The 21954-nt window shown below is 40.1% G+C and overlaps 1 long non-coding RNA gene across 1 annotated transcript; it reads right to left on the bottom strand.

Moving 5' to 3' along the window:
• Nucleotides 1–2917: 2917 nt before the first annotated feature.
• LOC110955759 (uncharacterized) lies at nt 2918–10716 on the bottom strand. The gene is made up of 3 exons (XR_002596008.2): nt 10580–10716; nt 8759–8833; nt 2918–3478 (listed from the first exon to the last, which is right to left on the bottom strand). It is a non-coding gene; the product is annotated as an uncharacterized LOC110955759 (long non-coding RNA).
• Nucleotides 10717–21954: the final 11238 nt, after the last annotated feature.

Genomic DNA, 21954 nt, shown 5'->3' with positions numbered 1-21954 from the left:
CTGAGGTGTACAAGCACTGAACTTTAGCATACATTTGGGCTTCATGGTTCATAGTATTGGGATAGTACCTGATCAACCAGGTCAAACTTTCGGAAAATCTTAAATTTTGAATTATTACAGTATACTAATGGACCTATAGTCTTGTCTACTTCAGCTGTTCTTTGATTTCAGGACGAACATATCATCTGTGCAAGCAGGGCTGGACAATCCATTCATCCATTCATTTTCCTCCAGAATTAGGTCAAAGTGGCACTAAGCAGAGCATTTCAGATGTCCCCCTGCCCAGCAACACTTTCCAGTTCTTCCTGTGGGATCCTAACGCAATCCCAGTCCAGATGGGCCATGCAATCCTAAGTCAGATGAGATATGCAGTCTCAGACTAGATAAGACATGAAATCTCAGGCCAGATAAGATATGTAATCCTAGGCCAGACTACATTTGCAATCCCACCAGCAAGTTCTAGAGTCTCCTTTCATTTGGACATTAGTGCAAAACTTCAAAAAGGAAAGCCCCCAGGACGGATCAGGTCAGATTCTTGAACTACCTCATCTGGCTCCTGGATTTCTACGTAACATTACAACTTACACTAACAGGTATAGGTTATACTGTCAATCACAGCCTGAAAATTTTAAGTCTAATGTGGCTATACTTACCCTTTGACCATCTTTCCCCATCTGAGGTTTCTTTTAAAAATTAGATACTTTAGACAACAATGATAAGCAGCTGTGAAAGGCTGTGAAGATTCCTCAGTCAAGGATACCATTTAATCCTAGTGTTTGAGGCTAGGGCTGTACATGCTTTACTGCAGAATAAAATTACATCTTTTGTTCAAATTATTTTGGTAAATACTTAATTGACAGAACTAATTTTCCTTGTGGTTCTTTTTAAGTAAAACACTATCATCTTCAGGCACAGTTTGAAAGGACATCAAGTGTTTGATCATCCAGATAAACAGAAAACCCAGCTGTTTCCATAGGATGCATTTATTCAAGTGACTGTTCAGAATATGACTCTCACATAAAACATAAACTTGCATATCTGTATATTTTTGTCAGAAGATTCAATAAAATACCCAAATTCAAGCCATCGTCACATTAATATGCCTTTAGCACCACTATTGTTGTTAGATGCTGAGCAAAGAAACCAGCAGGTAAACTTAAAAAGCCAGAGTTGCCCTTTAAGTCCTCAGATCTCCAGTGTGTCAAACACCATTTTAATTTGTGCAACAAATAGAGTGAATTATTCCTCTATCAGTGAATTCATTTAGCAACAGAATGTTTCCACTGCCATGTGAGCCAAGGACACATTTTATGGTTTCTGATAAAGCTGTAAAAATATAGCCCTATTAAAACTTCCATAGTGTATGACAAGGATATGATGAGCTCGAGTTTTTGAAATAGTAAAGGGATTTTTATTTTTTCGTGCACTGGTCAGAGCTCCCTCAAAGTACACAAAGTACAATACACATACATGTGCATATAGACAGAGCTGTGGCTTTCCCCAGCACACACTATACAAGCACTGATTTGGGTTAAACGCACAGATGTCTTTTTTCTTCAGAAAACAGAAGCAGTTTTGTGATGAAACTCCCAGACCAACCCAATGTTTGTTTGTAGCCTGAGCGGTGGGATGGTCCAACTACAGCTCATATCAAACCCTGCAGGGCCGTCGTCCCACCAGACTGGACTCTCTGTCCCGGCAGAGAACCGCTCTCCTGTTCCAGCTTTGACTTATCCAGTCATTGCTGCGACTGGGGACCGCTTACCCAACATAACCTGCCACCGTAATGAATCGCCGCTTTAAAGACCACAACTAAATCGGGTTTATGTTGGTCTGTGGTGACGTACAAGAGACAGAGAGGCCGACCTGTCAGAGTGCGTTCTGTAGGAAACAGTATGTGCACTGTGTGCTGTGTGTGTGGGTATAGTGTATGTTTTACCATGGAAACCTGAGGTGTGATGTCATGTCTTGTCACTCAGTGTTTGTTAGTGAAAGGCTGGTTTTACTGTGAAACTGACAGGACTGGGATCAGTCTGTCCCCAGTTAATAGTTGACGGTAAACATCGGTGCACTTTGATACGTGCACATGGAATAATTCACATGTTACAAGTGATGGCAATATGTTTCTTACATCTGTTTCTCCATGCACATGTCCGGTACAGCGTTGGTTGAGGTTTGAGGCCATTTTCTCTACATGATATATAACTTCCACAGATAACTCACAGCTTGACGTATATTGTTTTGATGTGTCTGAGTTCACCGCTGTTGTAACACATTATGCTGCTTCTTGTCAGTCTCCTAAAATCTGTCAGCCTCATAAACTATATTCTTTCTCCAGCTTTGTCAGCTACAACAGCCAGCTCATTTTAGGTTTGACGCCATAAATCGACTCACTTATGTTTAATGCAAGGCAGTTGACTTCATCTCTTTAAAGTGTCATTGTAATGCTCACTCCATGCAAACAGCATCTACCTCCAGGGGCTCCAAAAGCTCTGAGTATAATCAGATTAAACTAATTTTATTAGAAATGCGCACTTTTGAAGTAGAATATAACAGAATATCCTCCAAACTCCTTCCCATATTCCCTCTCAACCAGAATTTCTGCCAAAGTTCACATGGTGTTTATTTTTTCTTTTCTTTTTTTCAGCGTTAAATAACTAATACACAGAAGACCTTGGGAAAGCTGGTGTTATTTTGAATTCTTTTCTGTGCAGAATTGCTGCAGTCAAATCTTTTTTAATTAGTTGATTGCTTAATATGTAACAGAGAAAAATCGTTCGAAAAATTAATATATAGTTCATCTGAGAAGCTTGAATCAGAGAATTATTCTGACTTAAAGAATTAATCAGTTACCCAAAACATAGATTTTGTCAGAAATGGTTAATCAATTGATTAAATGATCTTTTTTCTGGCCCAAATCACTTGTATATGGGGAATGTATTTAAACTGTCATGGCTGCCTCCCATAAAGCTGATAAATTCAATCATTTGTCTGACAGAGAGGATGAAACAAATAGAAATTTGCAAAAAAGAATTCTAAATACCATAAATAGAATTTTTTTATTCTTGCTGGAACATCTACTAATGGTTGAATGCTGAAAGAAGCTTTAAACCTGAGGTGAAGCGGTTGGTAAATGAGGCCAAAACCGTGTGTCAGAAGAAGAAGAAACTTGGTTAAATGCAAATGAATTCCCTTATCAACATCAAACACAGCAAACCACTTGAGACTGATACCTTCATGTCAGTCATTTCTAATTGCAATTCAATGCTTTTTTTGCACATTATTTTTTATTGTCTAATGTTAAACAGAAATAAAATTTTTCTTCCTCAGCTTATGTTTCCTGTTCAAATTGGCATGACTGAGTTACTCCAATACTTGTGTAGTGTAGAGTGGTTTTGCAGTGCTGGAGTAGAGTGGCAGATGAGCTGGTGTGCTCGAGCTGCAGCCAGTGGGGAGAGACTTCATAGATCTGCACATCCTAGAAGAAAAGGATAGAGTCATGGCCACAGTATTAATGCAAAACCTCACCTTACGCTCTGCTTTTTGTATAAATTATTCTAAGTGACTAAACTGAGACACTTGAGACACACATATATATATAAATTTGAATATATACACGTGTATATTTAAAGATAAAACAATTGTACTGCAGTGCAACACACACACACACACACACACACACACACACACACACACACACACACACACACACACACACACACACACACACACACACACACGTGGGACTCAACTAGAACTTAAGCTCTTTTATGAGGCAAATACAACAACAACAGTACAAATATTGGAAGCAGACACAATAACCGGCAGTTGGCACAGAGGCCAGGAGAAGAAAAAGAGCAGTGAGGCCTTAAGTGCAAACATGTGTGGAACAATGCCTGCCGAAGTTGACACATCAAAGATATGTGAGCGTGCACATCTTAAATGAACCTAAGTGTATAAAAGAGAACTTGGAGGACAAAATGTCAACGACACAATGCAGCATCTTGGATCCTGGTGAACTTCTTACAGGCCAGGATATAATTTTGGATTTCATTGTTCTGCGCTGCAGCTTGTGAGTGATTACAGGCCTGATTGAAACGAACACGGGCCCCTGGCTCTGTCTCAGCTTGAGGTTGGCCGACATCTGAGCGCTGGCCATTTTCAACATTCACATAAAGTCGCCAGTGCACCAGGAATGCACGAGTCATTATCTTAAATGTAGCAAACACATTATAATAAAGTCTGAAGGAAGCAGATATGGCAGATCTGTAGCGCTAACACACAAACACACAGCACTGCTTCATCATGTGAGGTGAGGTATCCGCATGTATCCATCCAATTCAAACCACTTTGTGGATTATGGTGGGAGTTCCACAGTCTGGACAACATGTGGCATCAGTGGAGAACATCTTCCTGATTAGGTTCTGATTTGCAACTAATCCTTTAATAGAAGCAGTTTGAATTTCTTACTTCCTGCTACAGTACATCCAGCAGGTTTCTCCTTCAGGTCGTGTTGAAACAAGGATTAGGAGGGAGGTTAGGACTAGAGGAGTGACCACACTGAGGCTTTTAACCTCATTTTATTTCAGCATAAATGTGAGCGCAGCCGCTGCAGTCTCAACTACCAGGGACTGATGCTCACTTTACAGGGTGTGGCTATTAAATAATGACACTAATGCTCTGATTCCTTTTGCAATTAATTTAAGTGAAACTTTCAGGGGTTATTTACACCCAGCTATTTGTCCATCTGTCTACCTGATTGACTCTCATGTGCTGTGGTTTATTCACATAAGCTCAAGCTTGTAATTTAAAAGCCACAGCATACATTTAACATTTGCTGCACTGTAAAATATGATTCAAAGGACCTATTAACACCACTTCATTCAATTAATGGTTGCAAAGCAAAACTAATTTAGATAAGCCTTTTCAGCTGCAAAAGTTATTTTAGATGGATTGTGTTGGTACAATAAAACTGGCAGCTGCTTTGATATATTGTGTGTAATGTAAACAAAATTTAAGCTGAGGTAACTTAATGACATTGACTTCACCTGAAGGTCAGGATTTTATGTCATTTCTACTTACCTACATAGTAGTGGAGCAAATGTTTTGTTTTGTTTTTTAAATTGCCAGCTAAATTACTAATAATAATTAAAGTAACATCCATCCAGTATCTATACCGGGCTTTGCAAAAGTTCTGTTACACTCGGTTTCATGATCTTTAGAGACGTTTACATGTCGGAGTGAAAAATTCCATTAAAAATAGAATATTAGCAATTTTTTGTACTGAAAATGGCTGGAATTGACTGCAGTTTAAAGGGTTAAATAAACTGAAAGTTCTACCTTATAGGCAGGTGTCCTTGATACAAATTTTTTTCTCCGGTGAAGTTGTATCAAGATGGAAGTCAAAAGAGTTGAGATATCTGCTCTCCTTTGTGCTGAACATCAGCCGGATGACCGTCCACAGAGTTGCAGAGAGGCTAAAGAATGGTGAAGATCTTTCAGGTCTTCACCATTCTTGGAAGATCACTGAAAGATCTTCACCATTCTTGAGCCTCTCCGCGACGCTGTGGACGGTCATCCGGCTGATGTTCAGCTGCTTGGCTCTGTCAGACTTGTTGTGGCCAGCATGAAGGAGAGCAGATATCTCAACTCTTTTGACTTCCATCTTGATACAACTTCACCGGAGAAAAAAAAATTGTATTACGGACACCTGCCTATAAGGTAGAACTTTCAGTTTATTTAATGGAATTTTTCACTCCGACATGTAAACATCTCTAAAAATCATGAAACCGTGTAACAGAACTTTTGCAAAGCCCGGTACATCGTTTTATCCTCATCAGGGTCACGGGGGTGGAGTCTATCCCAGCTGACTTAGGGGGAAGGGAAGGGACAGCTCGCCAGTCTATCACAGGACTACACACAGAGACAAACAATCACACTCACACATCTATGGACAATTTAGAGTCACCATTTAACCTCAGCATGTTTTTAGACTGTGGGAAGAAGCCGGGGTACCTGGAGAAAACCTACACATGCACAGGGAGAACATGCAAACTCCATGCAGAAAGATCCTGGGAAGGCCAGGAAATGAACTGGAGCAAGGTGAAAGTGCTAATCAAGTCACTGTACAGCTCCAACAAGTAACAACAACACTCAAAAGAACCATTTTGAAGGAAATACTACTTGGAACAACTTAATTCTGAGCCATGAGTAGTTGATTGTGCATTCAGTGTGGCTTTCTTCTCCTCCTGTTACTGTTTCACTTTGGGAAACAACAACCTCTGAGCAGCAGCCTACTGCTCTGAAAAATTCAAGTTTTGACGAAGATTTTCATCGCTGCTTTAGCGACTTTTGCTTTTATGATTGTGATAGTTTTAAAGGACACAAACATGCCAGAGCATTTTTTTAAACTCTGTTTTAGAACGATAATGAGGTGCAGCCATTTAATGCTACAGAGCCATTTTTGTTTCGAATGAAACTGTCGCCCGATCAGCTCTTTTCATATTTCTTTGAAAAGGTTTTTAAATCTCTAATAGTGATACAGCCCACACAGTTTGACTGCAATCACCTGTGTTTTCATCCATAAAAGGATTCACAGACGATGCACTGAAAGCGAGATGAGCAGTGAATGAGTCTCCCAGACCAACCGAGTGAATTGAGGACAGGTAACTCACAGCAAGGCCAGGTTTAATGCACAGCTATGTGAAATGGGAAGCCCTGGCAGTGAAAGCCTGCTCAGCATTCACATACACATGATGCAGCATACCTCCAGCACATGGCCGCCTGTGCTGTGGTGCCATAAATCCACTGGGCTGCTTTCATCTATGAGCAGAACTAAATTAACAACAAATGTTGTCCCTCTTTTCTTCGTCCTCCTCAAGGTTCTGATAAAGTGCTTCCAGAGGGAGATTGCAAATGGCTTCGTGTCCTGCAGGCTCATATTTATGTGCAGGGATGTTAAGTGAACTCACACCTGCTTGGACCCACCGGATTCTGTTTTGCTGTTCAGGCTGAGAGGTTGAGGGTTTGAATCTCTGCCCTGCAACTAATGTTCTGCTGTTAATTCACTGCACCACTCTGCATACTTTTCTGATACAAACATACAGGTAGACCACAGCTTGCAAAATGTGCTGTATCCTTGCCACTTTAAACTGCATTTTTGTCATCTGAGACCCATTTTAGATCCCCAAATAGACGTTCATGATTCATTCCATCGCGATAATAAACACGAGCTAAGAGTGTGGTGGAGAGCTGGGTCTGAAAACAAGCCCCAGGTGAGCTGGAGAAACATCTCTGGTCAAATCTGGAGCGCTGAAAGTGAGGTCGGTTTCATGAGCTGAGCCAAGAAAATCAGCCGTAACGACACATCACAGCAGCGAGGCTCGGCTCAGGCCTGTTTTCAGAGCAGTCCAGTCCAAAAACTGCTCTAAGCAAAGCCTGTGTCCACAGATATGTGGACTGAAATCATCCAGCAGCTGACCACAGTCCAACTGTGTTATTTAGGGCTTGGTAAACTCACAGCTTCCAACCAGGCATGTGGTATGTAATTTATTAAGCTGTTTTCTTACTGCATGTCAACACCCACATAGGACTGGCATTTATGAAACGTGATGGATGACACTGCATTTAAATAACAGAAAAACGAACCTCAGCACACGATAGACTGTAAGAATAGATAGGAATTAGATACCAGGCCTCTATTTAAAAATGTACGGAGGTAAAAATACATGGGAGTCTGTGCATAAACAGATGTAAGCTAAGCTTAGCTAAGATCAGATAAAGACAGAAAAACTTCAAAATAATATAACCTTAGCAGATAAGATATGACACTGTCAAATGTCTAAATGGAGATTATTCATTTCTGTGTCTGAACTGCTAATTAGCTTGTCTGCTAGTACCACAAAGCAAAAGGGCTAACTGTGGGCGGCTGGGAATGTCAATTCTGTGACAGTAAAGTCTGCATGCTTGAGATGTATCTCATCCTTTTCTACCACAATATAAAAAAACAAAACAATTAAGCTACTATTTTGTTTACCATTAGCACAACTCCTACTACTAACTACTAATAGTATCTTCTGTGTAAAAGTCTGCTTTAAGTGAAATAAAAGTCAATGACGGCCACACAGTAGTGTTGCATGCTGCAGAATGGTCTGACTTCACCTTATTATCATTTTGTTGTACGATAAATAAAGCTCTAACTTGTTTGCATTTCTAAAAATCATATTGGGCAGAGCTTAGCCAAGGATGCAGCAACGGTGTCCCATTAAAACAGAGACAGGAGAATAGATTTGGTGGAACATTTGCAGGCAGATGCAAAACAAAGTAGCGGGATTGCTTTACTGCATGGTCCGAATCTTCGGCAAATCTTATCATTTTCAGTCTTGCTGCACAGAGGTTGTTGCTGTTTTCCATGACACACAGATAAGAGAAGGGAAAGAGAAAGACACATGAATATTGTTGCTCTGTTTTGTAATATCCAGATTTCATTCTGATTGATTTCCAAAAGTCTGAGCACAAAGAAACTTTTGTAAATTAGAGCCAAATCGCACAGAACAACATCAAATCAAGAGTGGAAGAATTGCCAGAGGAGTGCTATTAAGAACAACATAGAGAACAGCAATCTGTGGACAAGACACTAAAATTAACTGTCTGGTGACAATTAGTAGGAACGCAGACAAAGCTGAACAATCTATCTGTCTATCTATAGAGACCCCCTGCCAAGTCGAAGTCACTACAGAGTCCAAACAAACACACTCACCCATATGCACACATGTTCTGCACCTCCCAAAGGGCTTCATTTTCCACCAAAACATCACGGTCTCCTGCCAGCCTCCTGTGAGAGGAGCAGAAAAAAAGGCCAAGAACACTTTGTCCAGACTGTTACTACACTTGACTGCAGCACAGAAACAAGTCAGCAGCTTTTCTGGGGTAAAGCACTGAATGGCTGGCGACACACTGTGTGTACACACTCCTGTTCTTGCTGCCATAAATTCGAAATGAAATCAAAATCAAGTTTTGCTGAGAAGGTTAATGTGTTCTTGGCGTTTGCTTTAACTTACATTTACAGGTTATTTAATGTTCTGTTCTTGGAGAGGCCAACATATATTGGAAACTTTAAGTTCCAGTAGAGTTTGATCTGTTTGGTACAAAAAAAAGCTTGTGGAAAAACTAGAAAGCGTAAAAGACATGTAATATATTTTATCCATGGAACAGAAAAGAGAGGCTGGCAAGACAGAAAATTTGTAAAAGATTTAATGCAGTGATTATTACGCCATCCACTGATTTGTAGATGACTGCTTTGAAGCCTCGAGTTTGGCATTTTGCATTGGCTTTTCTGTCTTGAGACTGGACAAGCTAAAAGTTGCTTTATCATCTAATTTTCCTTAATGGGACCTTAATTTAAAAGATGAATTTCACACTGGATTCACAAGGTCTCGAAACTGTTTTTAAAATGTTTACTCTGATAACAGATCAAGTGAGAAGTAGGGTTATGTTTTAATAGACTTTTATACAATCTATACTTTTCTATGCAATATACAGACTGCTTTGTGCAACCAGATGAGTCGCCCCCCACTGGCTGTTACAAAGAATGCAGTTTTAAAGTAATTTTTTATTGGCTTCACTCTTCAGAACTGGAGGCTACATCCATCTTTTATGTACAATCTGTAGCATCGATTTGGGCTCTCTCAAGGCTGTACCTGAAGTTTAGACCGCTAATGTTTGTTCACTACATGAAGCCTCTGAAAAGCTGTTTTCCATGTTTGTGGACGATATGATGTTCACAGTGGGTTATTATAATAATCACACAAAACTATGATTTCATTGCTAATGTCCCCTCAGACTTTTGGGGCTCATACCCTGTTTCTGCTGATGAAGAAAATACCACATGCTGTTGCTATGTGCAATTCCAATAAGCAGGAAATCTCTGGAGACACATTCTTTGACCTTTTGTTATTGATTACTTTCTGCCAGACCACTTCTTCTCTTTACCTTTTGTTGTTTGCCAGACACCTTGACTCCATCACCTTTTCTTAGCCCTTGTTCACTCACCTTTGTCACTGCTTACAAACTATATGAAAACCAACCACTGTTCACTTCTGTATTTACATATTGCCCCCACCCTGCTATCTGTATTAAATGTGTTCTCTGCAAATACTTACCTTCACAGACTCATGCTCTGTGTTGTTAAGCCCACTGTATGCTGGAATACTAATATAGCACCTAGATTAAGAGTGAATCTCTTTTGAAAGTGTGCACTATGGTTTAAAAAAGAAGAATACGTGAAGTCCTCGCTACTACAAAGAGAGCTTAGATGTATTCTGGAATATCTCCACTTCTTGACAAGGTAGTGTTGCGATTTTCACCTGCAAATTAGCAGGAATGACTACATTCAGCCTTCCCTCCCCCCCAAAAAAAACTCCAAAATGGTATGGATTTTTTTTAGTATCTGTTCGACTAATCATGTTTGGTTTGCTTCAGTGGTGAACATGTGTATTTGCTCACTCACACAGCGCAGCTTTGCACAAGTCGTAAATAGAAACACATCATTTGTACAGTAAATTTAGTTCCGTAAACTCACCCCATTGCTTGAGCAACCTTGTTCTCTGATTCTTGACGTGGTGACGGTTAGAGCTGCTCTTTCAGTCAAGAACAAGCGTTATTACAACATGCACAGAGGAGGAAAGAGCGTGCAGCGATAGGATAGGAAGTATTTTTATCGCTGTCCCTATGCAGCACAAAGGCCGAGCATTTCATCAGCAGTTATCATGTAAGCCAGGAATGCTTGGTTGTTGTTTCCCCAGCAGGCCTCTGGAGAGTCAGACTGAGGCTGACAGCTCAATGTCCTCCACATTTTCTCTGCAGAAAGGGCAAGACAATATAGAGAGTATACACTGAGGAAATATGCACCCGACTGAAAAGATTTCAGATAGACAATTGGATCTGGGACGCTCCTTTACTAGGGAGCAAAACAAATTGCACAGAAATGTGAAGATTGCATCACCACTAACTTGTGTTTTTAATATTAAACACTCACCTCCTGCAAACTCTCATAAAGTTTTGAGTTTGCTCCTTTGTGGAGGCAAACAGCTGCAGTCAGCTCGGATGAACAGAGGCTGTAATACATCAACCCAGAATGATAAAAACTGAGCCTCCCTGCCATAATCTTTAATGTTCAGCATGTTTCAAATGCTTTAAAGTCTAATAAAACCAGCCAAAACTTTTCAACTCTCAAATGAAGATCATAAAAGACGGCAACTCAGTTCAATTCTGTTTTATTAATATGGCACTAGATCAAAACGCAAGTCATCTCTGGGAACGTTACATAATTAGGTCAAGGCCTTACAATGTTAAAGAGGGAAAACCAACATTTCCACCATCAGTAGTTGTTGATGACGATGAGAAGATATTCTTTGACAGAACCAGAGTCAGGGACAGCAACAATCCGCCTTGACCGGATGTCAGTAACAGAAACTGCTCTGAAGCCAGAGACACCTGCAGAAAGGGAGAGTGAGTACACAAAGTTAAGTTAGAGAGGTGCTCAGTGCAACATGGGAAGTTGCCCAGTAAGCATGGCCTCATAAAGGTGTGGGAAAGAGGCCCTCACAGGCCCACTCCGTTTTGCAAAACTGAGACTTGACCCAGAATCTGAGTGTCCAAATTCTACTAATCCAGTTGGGAAGGTTCTTGTTTTACTGCAGTTTACTTTTAGGACTGTTGGGGCACCAGAAACAAATCATACAGTCACTGTAAGACTTTAACGAAGCATACGAATTTGAGACAAAATTTCCATCCATCCATTCTCTATGCACCGCTTTATCCCCGCTAGGTTCACGGGGGGTGTTGGAGCCTATCCCAGCTGACTCGGGCGAAGGCAGGGGACACCCTGGACAGGTCACCAGTCTGTCACAGGGCTACATATACAGACAAACAAGCACACTCACATTCACACCTACGGGCAATTTAGAGTAATCAATTAACCTCAGCATATTTTTGGACTGTGGGAGGAAGCCGGAGAAAACCCACGAATGCGCAGGAAGAACATGCAAACTCCATGCAGAAAGATCCCAGGCCCACCGAGACAAAAATCTGTGTACCTATAAACTACAGCTGGACCACTATTCATCTCTCTAACACACACTCCCATTCCTGAAATGCAAAGAGCCCACATTAGAGAACACCGTTGTCTCAGTGGCCCACAAGAAAATGGTGCATGAATGTCCTAAATAAAAACTCATAACGGTGAAAAATGAAGCATCAATGCATCGTTCTCAAATCAAATCAAACTTTATTTATAGAGCACTTTTTCATACATTAAAATGCAGCACAAAGTGCTATACATGTTATAGCACTTCTGTCCTCTCACAAGTGGGGCAAGCTTGAGAAGATTGCATGAATGACTCCATAGCAGCCGAAACTTGCCGTTGCTTATGGTTCTGCCTTCACAGAACTGTCCACAACAGCCTGTGTATTAAAAGCAGTGATGAGTGGATCTGAAGGAATCCAACTGCTGTCTCCTCTGATCACATTAGAAGAAGAAGCCTTTATTTATCACAAATGCATTTTTATAGCATTGTGAAATGTTATTTTTGCATGTCCCAGTTGGGGTCAGAGTGCAGGATCTGGCATGGGACAGACCCCCTGGAGCAGGATGGGTTAAGGGTCTTGTTCAAGGGCTCCAATGATGGCAGCACTGGGGTCTGATCAGTAGCCCAGAGACTTAACCATTGCGCTACCACTGCTCATGACTACAACAGTGTGGTCTGAGTGGCCATGAGTGACTTTCACTTCATTAGTCTCCAGGTTAATAGAATTTTGGATCAAATCTGTTCATATCCGGTCTGGCTCTGCGAGACTCCTCCTAGGATGGGATTTTTTTGGGGGGGGAAATTTTAATTCATGCATGTTGGTTTTAGGCTTATTTTGGATCCAGCACATATTTTGGAACCATGAAAACTTCCAGACTGTGATTAATAGCATTGTAAGTTAACAGTTGGTCCTCAGAATCACCATGATGGAAGTGAGAGATATGAGAGGCTTTAAAGACAAGAATGGAACTATCAGGGCCAGACAACTGAGTCAGCAAGGCTTGTGGGAGTACCATCAGTTGTTAAAACATTTCTGCCAAAGTATGGCTATTTGTCCTCTGAGATAACAACTTAGCAGCCTTGATTTGACAAATATTTGCATTCTTTATTTAGTCAATTTAGTCTCTTTAATGAATTTACTTGGTTTTTTTATCAGTCAGTGAACAGAGTTTGATTGATCTGATGATAGTGTGCTCACTTTTACTTTAACAGCTGATCCTGCTTTGGATTCAATTGATCCAGTTTCCACAAAGTCTTTTGGAGCTCCTGACCCCTTAGAAACTTTTAGTCCATCTATAATGTGACACTGACAAAGCTCCTCTTTGCTCAACAAAACAATGTGACCTCTGACACTTTCGCCTGGCTCTGAATCCATGTGTCCTGCTATCACAGTGCTGCTTAGAGAGCAACGTTCTGCTGGAAACTTCAGGTCTAGACTTAGTTTATCAACCAAACAAGAGCTGCAGTCTGGTTTAGTTGAACAAGCCTTTTAGGAGTCGATCAAATCCTGCTGAGTTCCATCTGAATGCTACTTTAAGGGACAACACAAAGACATCTGACCATTCGTATGAAAGAGTTTATATGGTCGCTGCCACTTGTCTGGTGCAGTTTGATGAGTGACCAAGAAGCAAAGCAGAATCTGAAATATTTCATGTATGAGACATTTTCCATGTGCTTTCAGATTTTTGGATCCCAATACATGCTACGAATTATTCCAGTTTTGAGCCTAGCACTACTTTCCTTAACACTTCTGCTGTAACACCCCATAAAACATGATATTGATACGCTGTCTTTGTTTTTTTTCTTCCAACAAAAGCTAATTATCACATATCTGTTACCATCAGACAGCAGTGTGACAAAAAAACAAGATGGATTTCAAATTTGTCAGCTATTACGTAAATTCCAAGTAACCATAAAACATTTTGTACTGCGTTCATAATTAACTCCATTATCTGGCTGTCAGAGTGTTGCTGGCTTCAGGTCGCAAGGATCATTTCCATTTATTTTTTTGTTTTGAGCTGTTAAACAGGAAAAAGACATTCATGTGCAGCCCAGAAGAGCTCGCAGTGGGGCGTTACAGATGTTCTTAAAATAAATTCATTCGAAAATATAGTTTCAACAAGAGCAATCCAAGATTTCTGACCTCCGCCAAGGGAAGATGATATTAAGTTGGAAAATCTAAATCCGGATCCAGAATCCAGATCCTTAACCGGATCAACATAAAATTTGAATGGAGTCTTCCCTGGGCCAAGATCCACCTCTGGTGAAAATTTCATGAAGATCCGACAAGAAGTTTCCGAGAAATCCTGTCCACAGACACGCAAACAGACAGACAAATAAATAAACGGACCCGATCGCATAACCTCCTTGGCGGAGGTAATAAACTACCTGCACATAAAACATAAACTGATTGGTGAGTTTCTGCTATTTTTTTAAACGGTCATTGCTCTTAGACAATGTTGTGTCTACTTTGTTCTAACCCAAACCCAACATAAACATCCATGCAATTGCAGAGGACACAGAAGCTAATAGCAGAACAGGGACAGTAGAAAGACAGATATCAACCTACACATTCAAATGCAGACAAACTGAGTCTAAATATTGCAAAATGGAACATCAAGATTCTTCCCATTTACATTATTTTAACTGATTAAATCACAGCTTCTCTGTATAAATAACTAGAAGAAGTTCATGCAACCATTTTGTTAAGCACAGGAGAGTTGCTGTTTTCCCGTCTTTGTTTTTTTAATTTTGCTCATTTAATGTCCATCGACAGAGCTGTTTGAATATTCGAAGGGCAAGTTGAAGAGTCCTCTGAGCTTCCAAAGAGAGCCAAGTCTCTGTCAGGAGAGACAGTCTGGTCGCAAAACCCCAGAAAAAAAGAAAATCTTGACCTCAGTGAATAAATTAGAGGACGGTTCCATAACGAAGGCAATAATTTACCATCATTTGATTTACATTTTCTCACAGATTGGGGACACGAAGGAGTCTAATTTATGTAACATGCCCTTAAAATGATATAAACAGTGAATTAATTTGAACTGAATTGCCTCGTGTCTGCTTTTTATGGAACAACTATGATACAGGAGAGTGTGCGTCTGGTTTAATAGTGTTCTGCTCATCTTTAAGCTGTTCTGCATGCAGGACACATTCCTCCAATACATTTTTCCACATCACAATCAGCAACTAATGGTTTTCCTTGGCTCAGTCCTCTAGCGATAAGTGAATTGTCTCTGGCACGACTCTCTTTGCCTAAAACAGCCGACGAATGATGTTTCTGATTTATACTCCACTCTAAAATAAGTACTGCTGCCCGGGAGACTTTGGGTAACCTTGTTCTCTCTGAATGTCTCTGGACAGACTAACTTTAGGTTATGTAAGCGCTGCTTTTTTCACCAGGTAACCATGAAGGTGAGATCTCCCCTTTTGACAGATGAATGCAGAACATGCATGGCAAACCTAATCCTAAGCACCTGTGTGGTGTGACAAAGAGGGGATTTATGACGCAGCACCGAACAGCTGGAAAGGCTTTTTACTGGGACACATTGGGAGCAATGGGAAGGGAAACACCTGCTCAGTCATGGAGGGGGGGAGGTTGGATCAGTCATGCTGAATCCAGGCTGCCAGAAAGGTGGCTGCATGTGTATTGTATGTCTGAATGTATCATCTTTGGTAACTGGTTGAATAAAATACCAATTATTAAAGTACCACAGTGTGGGTGTGAGCTCGGAAGGTGTTGTTGTGGTGGAAAAGTCCAGCTACATGTGAGTACTTTGCAGGTTTTAACCAAATATCAGTTTTTCTTGAACTTCATCCACAACATTGTCGCCAGTAAAAATACAACATCTTTCTACCGGTGTGTACACCTGCATTGAGACTGTGCAAACAGAAAGAGAAGACTCTGCTCTGTTCTTTCTGCTCTCAGTGAGCTTCTCATGGTGGCAAATGGCTGATTGCAGCAGAAAAGTAGTGACAGAGAGTTATATCTGGAGACGATGTAACAAAAAACGCCACATTGTAGTCTCATGTTGACACACCTGACACGCAACTATCTGCAAATGTGCATTAGTAATTTATGTTCACCAGCAACATTCAGTATGACGTCTGTACTGCAAAGCTTATGGAAAAGGAAAAGAACAAAGTAGCGTTAACGCTGCAGACAATTCTCTGATGGTTTCACTTGATGATATTTGGGCAGCAGTTCTTGAAAGTCTTTGCCAAATGAATTTACTTAGCAAGCAGCTCTTCTCAACAGGAATGGCCACTGTTAATTTAAACTAAATAATTTAAGAGGCAACCAAGTTCATTTATATTGTCCATTATCACACACACACACACACACACACACACACACACACACACACACACACACACACACACACACACACACACACACACACACACACACACACACACACACACACACACACACACAGAGAGAGAGAGAGAGAGGGTGTTCAAAGTGCTGTACAGGCAATTTCAAAATGTGTAAGAGATAAAATGCAATTTATTTAATGAAATAAATGTTTAAAAAATGGATAAAGACTGAATAAAGGGCACAAATGTTAAAGAATAAATAAAACTGATTGACCAAAACTGTGGCAAAATGAGAAAAACAGAAACAAATACAGAACAAAGTAGTGATTAGAAGTGCAGAACAGAAGTGCATAAAACTGATTCATTAAAATCAATGTGGGAAAATAAAGCTCTTTATCTGACAAAATTAAAAATGGCAATATTTGGTACCGATCTAAGTCCTGAGCTGATTTCAGCAGCAGGCAGCGGGATGATTAAACACCATTCCTCTGATTTACTAGTAATTGTGGCAGTCTTACAGATAATAAGCTGCACTATTACAAAAGAATGAATCACAATATTATATGCAATGTGAAAGCTGGACTTTACAGTGAGAAATCCCCTAAAAATAAAGACTCTGAAGTTTCCTTTTAGCATCTTTAAAATGATTTAAAAGTGCAGCTGTGTTCCTTTAAGCTGCAGAGTTTTGCTCAGCAGTTTTGCTTCATGAAGTTCCCCCCCTCAGCTCAAACTCCAGCCATGTCTCCGTTCCCCTTGGCTCTCTGACTGGATGGGATTATGTAAGACACCGGTCTGAAACTCTGGCAGCGTCCTGCGGTTTTATATTAACTGGGCTGTGTATTACTTTCGTACCTCGTGTTGCTGCCAGTCCTGCCATGCCAGCAGCCTGACGGACAAGGCACAAAGTCATAAGATCCAACACTTAAACACATACAATAATGCAGTTTTCAGACTTTTTTCTGCTGTTAAGCTGAAAGTGACAAACCAGCAAGTCCATATGTCCTCTTTGTCCCATTTCAAATGAGACAGAAACCTGAAAAGAGGCGCTGAATGACTGTGTTTGAAGCCGGAGACACCTCATTAGTCTTCATTCGGAGCGTGTGTGTGTTTGTCGGACAGGAGTGCAGGTGTTTCAGTTTATTCCAGGAAAGTCGATGGAGGATATTTTTATCTCCAGCAGAGTTTGGAAAAATACACTCTGGACACAACCTGACCAGAGAGCTATCAGCCAATCAGGACACACACGAGTTCTAATTATAATCTACATGATGGATATGTGGACCTGCTGTCACACTGCAGACTACAGAGCATCCTCCTCACACTCTGTATACACAGCAAACACACTTTGATGTATGTATTCAGCTTTGAAAGGATGGAGGCGCAGATCTCGACATCTGAGACGTGTTTGGACAGTTTAGCTTCAAAAGAAGTGACTTTTTTAAGTCAAGATCTTCTAAATATTTGTAGACCTACTTTTATGTATTTAAACATTTACTGCCAAACTGGTTTATTTTTGACCTGGTGTGTTGCGCATTAATGGGCTGTTTTGGTTCTATGGGTCACTCACTTTGCACAGATTTGGTAAAACAAGGAGTCGCACAAAAAATTGATCTTGATATCTAACCCCTTCATGCTGGAGATCCATGATACTATACTAAATTGTAAATAATTATGTTAAAAATATTCAGTTCTGACTGTACTGAATAAGAACATAAGTACAATAAACATGGTAGTTGGGGTTTATGTTCAACATTGTTCAATGAAGCAGTCTTATCTTTTTCTTTAGATTTTTGTATATATATATATTTATTTATTTATTTATTTATTTATTCATTCATTCATTCATTCATTTTGAATATAAAATGATAAATATGAGGACTGCACAGTGGGCTAGTGGTTAGCACTTTCGCCTTGCAGCAAGAAGATCTCCGGTTCAAATCCCGGGGTGGGCCTGGGATCTTTCTGCATGGAGTTTGCATGTTCTCCCTGTGCATGCGTGGGTTTTCTCTGGGCACTCCGCCTTCCTACCACAGTCCAAAAATATGCTGAGGTTAATTGGTTACTTAAATTGCCCGTAGGTGTGACTGCGAGAGTGATTGTTTGTCTGTATATGTAGCCCTGTGACAGACTGGCGACCTGTCCAGGGTGTCCCCTGCCTTCACCCGAGTCAGCTGGGATAGGCTCCAGCACCCCCCGTGAACCTAGTGAGGATAAAGCGGTGTATAGAGAATGGATGGATGATAAGATATAAAATCGCCTACATTCTCTTCACTACACACTCAGTGATGCTCAGCTCTGCTCAGGTAGGAATTGTTCTTATTATTCAACAGTAAATAATGTTGGACCCATTTTGTTGTTTGTTTATCTTTGTACTTGTAATACTTTTTAATGATTCCTGGTTCCAAATGTCACCATAAATCACAGTTTGAGATTCTACCCTTTTGTTGTTCCAGTGATCTGTAAATATTTGAATCCTGCTGCACATAAATAAATCCAACACATATTTTTGTGATCAAGGAATTCCACCACCTCAGGATGTTCTGGCACCTTTTAGGCTTTGTTCTGGGAGTTGCTTCCCATAATAAGTCCTGTACATGTTTCCTTGTAATGTTCCAGCAAGTAAAAACTACACAAGACATATAAAGTCATGTACCTCTGGAGCTGCAGTGGCTCCTATTCTGTGGTGGAGTGCTGCCCCCTTGTGTTTGAAGAATAACTTTGTCTCTACAAAGAGATTCAGCTTGGTCAGGTCCAGCCTGCAGACACTGCGTTGAATGACAGCAAATTACAAGATGAAACTGACTTTAAAAAGAACAGAATGTGCATTTGTTGTTGTGTTTTATCGACTGAGTTAAGTTTTCACATTCATGACCACAGTTGTTCCATCACTTCTTTAGAACAGTGTATGAGCCGCATCACGGTTTAGTTTATCGGGAAGCCAAGCTCGCTTCGTTCACAGTTATGTTGTCAGACATGACAAATATTTATCATTATACCAATAAATATAAATAATTACAACACATCTTATCAATAGCTGCTGCTGCTGCCTGCTGTCAGCACCACAGAGGGTTAGTCAGTGCTTTTTGTTTGTTTCACACACACACACACACACACACACACACACACACACACACACACACACACAAGCGACAGCAGTTCAGTTTAAAATAATGTTTTCATGTTGTCTGTTCAGGTTAATAATTAAATCAAGTTTTATACTCGGTGCAGGTTAGTAGTTTCCTGTTCAGAGGTCATATCCTGTAAATCACAAGTTTATTTGCTTAATGTGGATCAGCTGAAGAAATACGAGTATTGTTGGATGGTTGATTGAAAGTTACATTCTCACTACGCTATGTTTATTAGCCTCCATGTAGCTATCAGTGAGCTTTCTCCTACCAGACCGCTGACCTTTGGCCCTGCATGTTACAAAAGGTCCCCATAACGTGAACAGAATCTGTTTAAAGACATAAAAAACAAACAAAACCACCCACAAACACAAAATGTAATAAGTGTCTCTACTCAAGTCTAATCAGCACCTCACAAAGCATTCGTCATAAATCTGTCCAGTTAAAGTGATGCTGCTGCTTTTCTTCACTCCATTTCACTCAGAAAACAGCTAAATCAAACCGGTAAGCAAACACAGATACAGTATTACTCTCTGCCACGCTCGCTAACCCACTTTTCTTTGTTAAACTCACTGTAGGATGAACAGACATTTTTTTATTGACTCACACACTTTGAGACTATTGGCCTTTGACCTTTGTTAACGGGATTGACAAAAACAAGCTTATCAGTTCCTACGTCAGTGTGTTTTTATTGTCTGTCGTTAGCGTTCTCTGTGAATTACTTAACAATAGAATTTAGAACCTGCTGCTTCCTACCGATCAGTCTCACAGGTTTTGTTTCACTGCTGGTCCAGATCTCTTTCTGTATAAAAAAGTATATTAATTAATTTCAATTACAGACAAGGTCTCACTCTGCAAACAGACAAAAACTATGTCGGTTTCTTTCCAACTTGTAGCCCAATGACTCACATAAAAACTGTATTAAATGAGTTAAAATTTTCCAGTCCTCTTGTGTGACTGATTGCTTGCCAACATCTTGTGCAATGGATGTTATGTATGCTTTAGTGTTTCCACTTACCTGCTGCCTTATCTCTGCCTAACTGTAAAATCTGTTTTTACGTGTAGATTGGTCTTGATGAAACAGTGTAAGCGCAAAACAGACCAAACAAGCACAGAGGCAAAGTTGTTAGTGTGCAAATCAATGTAGGTATGTCTCTAGAAAAGAACCGATAACACCTATTTTTATCAGCAAATTTATACAGAATGTCTTATAAATAGAAGTTTATTTGCTATCTTTACGATGGTTTTACAGTAATTTTCTTGAAGGTTTTTAGGGAGCTACAGTGCAGTTTGATAGCAAGCCGGTTCTACAGAAAGTAAAAACATTCATTTCTCTTGTTAATATTTTTTAAAATACTCCTGGGGAAAAAAAAAACTGTATGTACACTACCACTTAAAAATTTGGGGTCACTTAGACAATTTCATGTTTTCCATGAAAATTCACACTTTTATCCATGTGCTAACATAACTGCACAAGGGTTTTCTAATCATCAATGAGCCTTTCAACACCATTAGCTAACACAATGTAGCATTAGAACACAGGAGTGATGGTTGCTGGAAATGTTCCTCTGTACCCCTATGGAGATATTCCATTAAAAATCAGCTGTTTCCAGCTAGACTAGTCATTTACCACATTAACAATGTCTAGACTGGATTTCTAAGAACATTTCTAAGTGACCCCAAACTTTTGAACAATAGAGAATGCAATATATGTGGCTTATATATGTAAATGTTGTTCATTTTTGAAAGTTTTGCATCTTTATTGCTTCACCATCAGACCATTCTCTTTATTTCATCAATCTGTGCTGGATGTGAATCTGTAAAAATCGTCTTAACAATGCAACAGCTTTCAACAAAAAAACCTATAAGCATGTGAATGTCTGAATAACTGCATAGAGAAAGGCTTAATGTTAGCTTGAGGAGAGGAAAATGTGTGCCGGACAATAGTGGGAGAAGTATTCAGGTCCTTTATTTAAATAAAAGTACCACTGCAGAAATGTAGAAGTACTTCATTACAAGTGAAAATCCTGCATGAGAAATTCCTACTGAGGTAAAAGCATATGAGTACTAGTAGCAAAACAGAGTTTAAACATTAAAGTTAAAATAGTAATTTGGTCCCTCTGACTGATGTATTACTGTGTGTTCCATCATTAGATGACTGAGTATTTTCTGCGTTCTGTCAGACTGAAACCAAAGAGGCTGGAAATCACGAGTTTAATCTGTAACCATAGGCGTCAGTTTAGGGGGGGACGGTGGGGACGGTGGGGACGTGCCCCCCCCCCCCCCCCCCCACACACACACACACACACACTTTTTTTCAGGGATCATTTTGTCTCCGACACATTCAAATTCTTCACATGTAAGCCGTTGTAAACCCAGTTATTTTCAGTAGTATAGAAAATTCCGACGCTCATGAACGCACCATC

The sequence above is a fragment of the Acanthochromis polyacanthus genome, chromosome 5, assembly GCF_021347895.1.
Source record: "Acanthochromis polyacanthus isolate Apoly-LR-REF ecotype Palm Island chromosome 5, KAUST_Apoly_ChrSc, whole genome shotgun sequence".
NCBI lineage: Eukaryota > Metazoa > Chordata > Actinopteri > Pomacentridae > Acanthochromis > Acanthochromis polyacanthus.
Note: the sequence above shows the minus strand (reverse complement) of the source record. Positions and strands in the feature narration are given on the sequence as shown.